Here is a 7,898-nt window from a genome sequence, read left to right as displayed (position 1 = left end):
TTTAATTGATTAGACATTGTATGAATCTATTTGATATCTTCATTATTTGTTAGTGAGTGAGATTAGTCCCGCGGTTGCAAACGCGCAAAATCTTCATTCCTTATTCGAAGAGGAGAGATAGGATGATTCATTCAGAATAGCATTGTTGTAGATAGATAAATATTTTGCATTACTATTTAAGTTTTAGTTCCTAGGTATTATTTTATTCAAACCGTTGGGAACTTGTATATGCGAATTTCGCTTGTGTTTGAGCCGTTTATCCAACTTCGGAGAAACTGTTTCTTTATGCAAATCCTCTTGTCTTTCAAGAGGCATACTTTGCTTGAGGACAAGCAAGAATCTAGTTGGGGAGAGTTGTTAGATGCCCAAAAGTGCTTATTTGAGCTATCATATGTGGGCATCTTTCACTCTTTTGCCTTGCTAAAATTGCCAAAATCACATTTATTTTACATGGAATGCGTACATTGATAAACAAGCTTGGTGCCTTTGATGTGTTTGTTATTGTGCAGGAAAGGCATGAATTAATTAATAATAAAGACACAAGAGAATTGGCAAAGGAACCAAAGCAAAGGAGCATTTCATCTGCCAGCTCGCTAGGCGAGGATGTGGCGAAGCAAAACCTTCGCTAGGCGAGCTCCTGGCGAAAGGCTCCAGTAAATTGGTTAATTAATTCGCTAGGCGAACTGAAGGCGAAGTGGCAGCGAATTCAGTCTGTTTTGGTGAAATGAGCAGCCAGCACTAGCTCGCTAGGCGAGGCTCTAGCGAGTCCCCAGCGAGCATTCCAGTAGCAAAACCTCTCAACCTCGCTGGGGCGAAGGTTGAAGCGAGTTCTTCGCTAGGCGAAGGTCTGTTCGCTAGGCGAACATGACAGTTCCACAGGCCCAGTTTTCTCTGGGCGCAGGGGCATTTTGTGCCCATTTTTGGCCTTCGCTAGGCGAGCCATTCTGCTCGCCTAGCGAACGTGACAGTTCTGCACTTGTCTATAAGTAGCAGGTGCTACTTTTTGTGCCCATACCACTTTTTACCAACTTTTCCATTTTTTGTACTTTCTCTTAGATATTTTACATCTTTGTTTGGAGGGATTTTTGATGCCCTAATTTCATTTCTCTTCATCTAGCAACCTTCTTCCACAAAAAGAAGGTGGATTCCCATCCAACTTCGATCATTCGACTTGGATGTTGATCAACCCTCTTTTCTTACTTGCCGACCAAGCTACCATGAAAATGAGTAGCTAAGTCTTCCATTTGTCAAGGTTAGATGTAGGTGATTTCCAAGCTTTGTGTGTAAATGTAAGGATCCTCATATGTAAACTCTTTAACGGTAAATATATGATGAAAACTTTGTTTCTATTTAAAACTCTTTGTGTTGGTATTTGATCGAGAGATGTTTACCGATTCTCGACCTAGGTTTTCATCCAAACTTGTTTGTTAGCTAGAGATAGTAACGAATGATTTTGTTCACCATAAGGTTGAACCAAAACGTTGTCTTTTTGATAGATTGTGTTCGAGAGAAACAATGGATCAAAATGACAAAACTCACAATGGGTGTTCGAGAGAAACGCATTGAGAGGACTTTGTGAAATTATTTATCATCTAAAGGAGTTTATAATATTGTTGACCGTGCAAAAACATGCAAAGCAAATGTAATCATTGAAACCTAACTTTGACAATATTTCTCATATTAATCAAAACATAACTTTTACCGCAATTAATTACTTTGTATGCAAGATAACTTGATTAAAACCAAAACCCTAGTGTTACTTTAAGTTAAGATTAATTCAACCATTGAACGGCAGCGATATCTTACAATCTCTGTGGATACGATAACAAAACCCGACACTTAAAAACTGTCTCAACAGGCAACCGGCGCATAAGTTTCCTCATAGTCGATGCCTTCCTCTTGGTTATACCCTTGCGCGACTAAACGCGCCTTGTTACGGGTTATTACCCCGTTTTCGTCCAACTTGTTCCTAAACACCCATCGGGTGCCGATTACTCGATGATCTCGCGGAGGAGGGACAAGGTCCCAAACCTCATTTCTAGTGAACTGATTTAGTTCCTCCTGCATTGACAAAAACCAGTGTTCATCGGGTAGGGCTTCTTTAGGGTTTTTTAGGTTCCATTTGTGAAACGAAAGCGAAGTGATAACAGAAATTACTTAGCTTAGATCGAGTTGTAACACCCTTTGAGATATCTCCGGGAATGTTGTTAATTGGATGGTCTTTGGGAGACTTCCAAGCTTGAGGGAGATCATCGTTTGAAGGCGGATGAGCTACCTCGGTTTCCTCATGGTGTGAATCTATATCCTCCTCAACTTTGACATTGTCGGGTTGATCAATCCCCGGCTCGCCACCCTTGAGTATGTCTTCCGTAGATGTACCTGCACCATGAACAACACTACCCTTTCCGACGTTTCTCGGATAGGATTCATCAAAAGTGACATGTACAGACTCTTCCACAGCAAGTAATCGTTTATTATATATTCTATATGCTTTACTCGATTGAGAGTATCCGAGGAAGATACCTTCGTCGGCCTTGGAATCGAATTTGCCCAAGTTTTCCTTTCCATTATTTAATACAAAACATTTGCAACCGAAAACATGTAAGTGAGAAACATTTGGCTTTCGCCCTTTTAAAAGCTCATACGGTGTTTTATTTAGAATGGGGCGAATGAGCACCCTATTCAAAACATAACACGTCGTACTAATGGCGTCGGCCCAAAAATATTTCGGTAAACCACTTTCGTTAATCATTGTTCTTCCTAATTCTTCCAAAATTCGATTTGTATGCTCCACAACCCCATTTTGTTGAGGAGTGCGTGGAGCGGAGAAGTTATGATCGATACCATGGTTACCGCAATATTCTTCAAATAAATGGTTTTCGAACTCACCCCCATGGTCGCTTCTAATTGAAACAATGTTTGTATTTAATTTATTTTGGGAAAGCTTAGCAAACCTTTCAAAGGCGGCGAACGTATCGCTCTTGCTTACTCAAAAGATAGTCCAATAAAATCTAGAAAAATCGTCCACTATTACGAAACCGTAATAATTTCCTCCTAGACTTTTAATCCTAGACGGCCCAAATAAGTCCATATGAAGAAGTTCGAGAGGTCTCGTTGTTGAAACGATATTTTTGGATTTAAATGAGATCCTCGTTTGCTTCCCTTTTTGACAAGCATCACAAAGGTGATCCTTGGTGAACTTTATTTTGGGGAGACCTAGGACTAGATCTTTTGAGACTACTTTATTTAGTAAGTCAAAGTTAACATGTGCTAAACGCCTATGCCATAACCATGAATCTTCACTCATTGTTACAAGGCATTTGTCACTTGTTAACGATACTTCGTTCAAGTCTAACATATAGACATTATTCACTCGCAGGCCATTAAACATACTCTTCTTATCATCATTATGTACAATTTTGCAACAATCTTTTGAAAACGATACATTGTATCCTTTGTCACATAATTGACTGATGCTAAGTAGATTGTGTTTAAGACCTTCGACAAGCAATACATCAGAAATAGTAGTGGAAGAAGGGTTACCTACACTACGTTTACCTAGTATTGCTCCACGGTTGTTGTCACCATAGGTTACATATCCTTTCTTCTTAGCCACGAAGTCAATGAAGAGTGATATGTCTTCTGACATGTGCCTTGAGCATCCACTGTCGAGAACCCATCTTCTCTCGGTGGTCTCGAGGCATTGTACCTATGGAAATGCAATTAACACGAGAAGGTACCCAATGGCTTATTGGGTCCTGAATGGTGAGTAACGAAAAGGTTGCATTTGGGCAGCCATTGATAAATGCCTTTAGGAACTAAGAATCTCCTAAACCTGCATTTAGCAATGGAGTGGCCTTTCTTGCAACAATAAAGACAAGAGAAATTTACATTTTGATTGCCTTTGCTATCTTCATCCTTTATAACATATTTATATTTTTGATATGGATTAACCATACTTTTTCGAAAGTTTGATTTATCGATTGCAAAGGTAATCTTGGGCTCAAGAGCCTTGTCAAGTTTGGTCTTTAGGTTTCTTACTTCACCTTGCCAAATATAATAAGTATCACACCCAAAGTTAATCATCCTATTTCTAAGGTCCTCACAACTTACTTTTGTGCTTTCTACTATAGAAGCTTTGAGTGCCTCAAGTTTCCTTTCGGAATCTTGAATTTTTTGTTCCAAATGGGTAAAAATTTGGTTATTTGAGGCAAGCCTTTTAAAGGCCTCTTTAGCTTCACAGTGTAAAGTATCAAAAGAAGCTTGTAATTCATGATGAGACATACTAGAGGATTTTTCATATTTAGCATGTCGTACCTGTTTCTTTTTGTTCTTTTGATGAGCAGAGAGGCATAGGTTTGCAGCTTCATCTTCATCACTAGAACTTTCATCATCGGAGGAGTCGTTATCGCTTTCCCAAGCTATGTATGCTCTCCTTGGCTTTGATGATTTCTTGTGTGATTTGTATGATTCCTTTTCCTTTGTCTTCTTGTTCATCGGACAGTCCGGTTTGTAATGACCGGGCTTTCCACAAGTGTAGCACGGCCCTCTAGTCTTTTTACCTTTTGAGTCATCATCTTTAGAGTACCTCGATTGTTTCCGGAAGTTTACCAAGTTCTTCTCGGAATGTTGGATGCCGTTCTTTCTCACGTAACGGTTGTAACGTTTAACGAACAACCCCATATCTTCGCTCTTGTCCTCTTCTTCTTCGTCGCTCGAGGAATAATCACTTTGCTCTTTTGCTTGAGACTTCGAGGAGGAAGTCTTAAGAGCTATTGATTTCTTTTCACTCACCTTTGTTTTGTCCTTCTTTTCTTTCTTTTCGTGTTGTTCCAGGCTCAAGAGTACTTGTTCATGCTCTTGTAGTTTGCCAAATAATATTGTCAAGTCTAATATGGTAAGATCATTTGCTTCTTTGATGGCGGTCACTTTCGGCTGCCATTCCCTGTTAAGACATCTCAAGATCTTATTAGTAGCAACATCATTGGAAACCGGCATACCTAATGAATGTAATCGATTGATAAGATGAGTAAATCTCTTTTGCATGTCAGCAATGGTTTCCCCTTGCTCCATGAAAAAGAGATCAAACTCTTGTGTTAGTGTGTTAATTCTTGCCAACTTAACATCGTTCGTCCCCTCATGGGCGATTTGTAGTGAATCCCACATGGCCTTAGTAGTAGGACAATGGGATACACGATAGTATTCATCTACACCTAATGAGGAGATTAGGATATTTTTGGCTTTCCAATCATAATTGTATTACTTTTCATCATCATCGGTCCATTGTGCTTTGGGCTTTGGCACTAATTCATCATTCTCATTGGTCATGGTTATTTCAATTGGACCATTGAGAATAACGTTCCATATTTTTCTATCTATGGAATTTATGTGCACCCGCATACAATCTTTCCAATAACTATAATTTTCACCATTGAAAACGGGAGCTCTATTATAAGCCCCTTTAGGTTCGTTAGCCATTTTCTATCAAAGTTATATTTTGAAGCACGGAGTGAACCGGAGCTTCTGATACCACTTGTTAGACTATGGCACGGATCTAGAAGGGGGGGTTGAATAGATCCCAATTAAAATTTGAGTCGGCGCTACCAATTTAAGAAATTGGTTTTGAAAATTTGTTTTAAGTGCGGAAGCGGCCGAGGAAATTATAGTCTAAAACGAACTGTTATTGGAAAACCGGATATGCGTCAAGCCTATGGATTAGTGATAATGTAGAATACGAATCACTACACTAGTCACACTATCAATGATTTGTTTCACTTACTAGGATTCCTAGTTCCAATGATTCAAGGAGCAAACCAAACTAGATACACAACTAAGATAATTTTGGTTTAGGCAAATTATCAAACACATGGTGTGCAAAAACACTCAAAGTGATATTTATGTTGAGTAAGTGATTTCAATCAGTCTAGTACAATATTTTATTGTACTTTGGATTCAAAAACAGAGTTTTAACTTCTTACTCAATTAATATCAAGGTTTGATAAAAGTGCTTATACAAAAGTCACTTATTTTTAAGCCAAAACACATATGCTGAAAAATAGAGAAGACAAAGATTTGATGAGGCAGTTCCCCCGTCGTCCTCGCTTCGGGGTACGTCTTCCCTCAATTCTAAAACTAGAATTGAGATGATTTAATAGATATCACCTGTTGAGTATAACCATTTATACAAGGATTGCAAAGCAAATATACAACAGAATTCTCAAGGCGTTGAATGTTGCTTTCACTCCTTATTCCTTGATTCAAGGTGAATCAAGTCCTTCGATTGTTGTTGATAGACCTCCGATTCCAGCCCCTTTGTTAAATAACCCTCAGTTCTTCAAACCCTCGGCCTGGCTGATCTCAACTACAACAAATCGAACCCAAAATCTTCCCTTCAATATCACTGAATCCGCTACTAGATTGATGAAGACTTCCTCTTCTCAATCACCTTCGCTCAGCTGAAAATTGATGAAGAATTCGTCCAAAAAAACCCCAAAATCAAACCAGTCTTGGAGGAAAAAACCCTAAAGGTTTTATTCAAGAAAAAACCTGTCACAAGCTTCAACCCGAATCGGATTCCCCAATCTCGGCTTCGAACCTTATCACCTTTAACCAATCACAAGGCACTTCAAAAATGGTTGTGTGTAGTTGATGTGTTGTGAGATGTTGAAGATGAAGATGAAGAATCTTGGACACCTATTTCACTTTTTCTTGTTCTTTGAACACTTGAATCAAAATGTCAAAATGTTAGTTGATACAAGTAACTAAACTTCTATTTATAGTAACAAACCAACCAACCTACTTAACAGCTTTTCAAACAGAGTGGGAAATACTTAAAAACAAAATTTGCGCACGAACGGTCGACCATAGCAGGTCTATGCGTCAACGCATAGCCTGCAGTTTTGGACAGACTGAAAAACACAACAGTATGCGTCGACCATAGGTCGGCGTGCGCTGACCCGTGGTTCATGCGCTGACCCCAGCGGTCGACTCAAGCCTTTTGTGCGCTGACCCGTGGGAAATGCACTAAGCTATGCGCTGACCCGTGGTTCATGCGCTGACCCTTGCGGTCGACTCAAACCCTGCAAATCTGCAAAAATTCATATTTTTGTGGTTTTCATGCATTTTGTCATGACCACATTTTATCCACATATGTTATATGAAATATAACGGTTTAGATGAACATAGAAAAGGATATGATAGGTGATATGTTGCATTTGTTTTGTAGAGGTGGAATCGACACTGCCGATTCATCCATGGTGGTCATTTGTCATCATCGAAACCTATGATCGTATGTTGTATGACAGTTTGCCCTTACAGTATACATCCCAGAAAGCCATCAAGGGGGGTATTCTGTTAGACTATCTTGCTCAACAGCCGATTGAAGATTATGAGCTGATGAATTTTGATTTTCCCGATGAAGACATCATGTTCCTCAAGATGAAAGACTCTGAAGAGCCAGTTGTTGAGGAGGGACCCGATCCAGATGAAAAGTGGACTTTGTTGTTCGATGAGGCTGTCAATGCCAAAGGAAGTGGAATTGGTGTTGTCATTACTACTCCGAAAGGTGCCCACATGCCTTTCACCGCTCGTCTGACTTTTGAGTGCACCAATAATGAAGCTGAATATAAAGCCTGTATCTTGGGTATTGAGCAAGCCATTGATTTGAGAATTAAGACTCTGGACATCTTCGGAGATTCAGCTCTAGTGATCAATCAAGTGAATGGTGATTGGAACACCCTCAAGCCCAATCTGGTCCCTTACAGAGATTACATGAGAAGATTGTTGACTTTCTTCACAACAGTAAAGCTGTATCATATACCTCGTGATGAGAATTAGATGGCAGATGCTCTTGCCACTTTATCCTTCATGTTCCCAGGATTGATGTTATGCGCCTCGAC

The sequence above is a fragment of the Lathyrus oleraceus genome, chromosome 3 (assembly GCF_024323335.1).
Source record: "Lathyrus oleraceus cultivar Zhongwan6 chromosome 3, CAAS_Psat_ZW6_1.0, whole genome shotgun sequence".
Lineage (NCBI taxonomy): Eukaryota > Viridiplantae > Streptophyta > Magnoliopsida > Fabales > Fabaceae > Lathyrus > Lathyrus oleraceus.
This window is presented reverse-complemented; position numbering follows the sequence as displayed.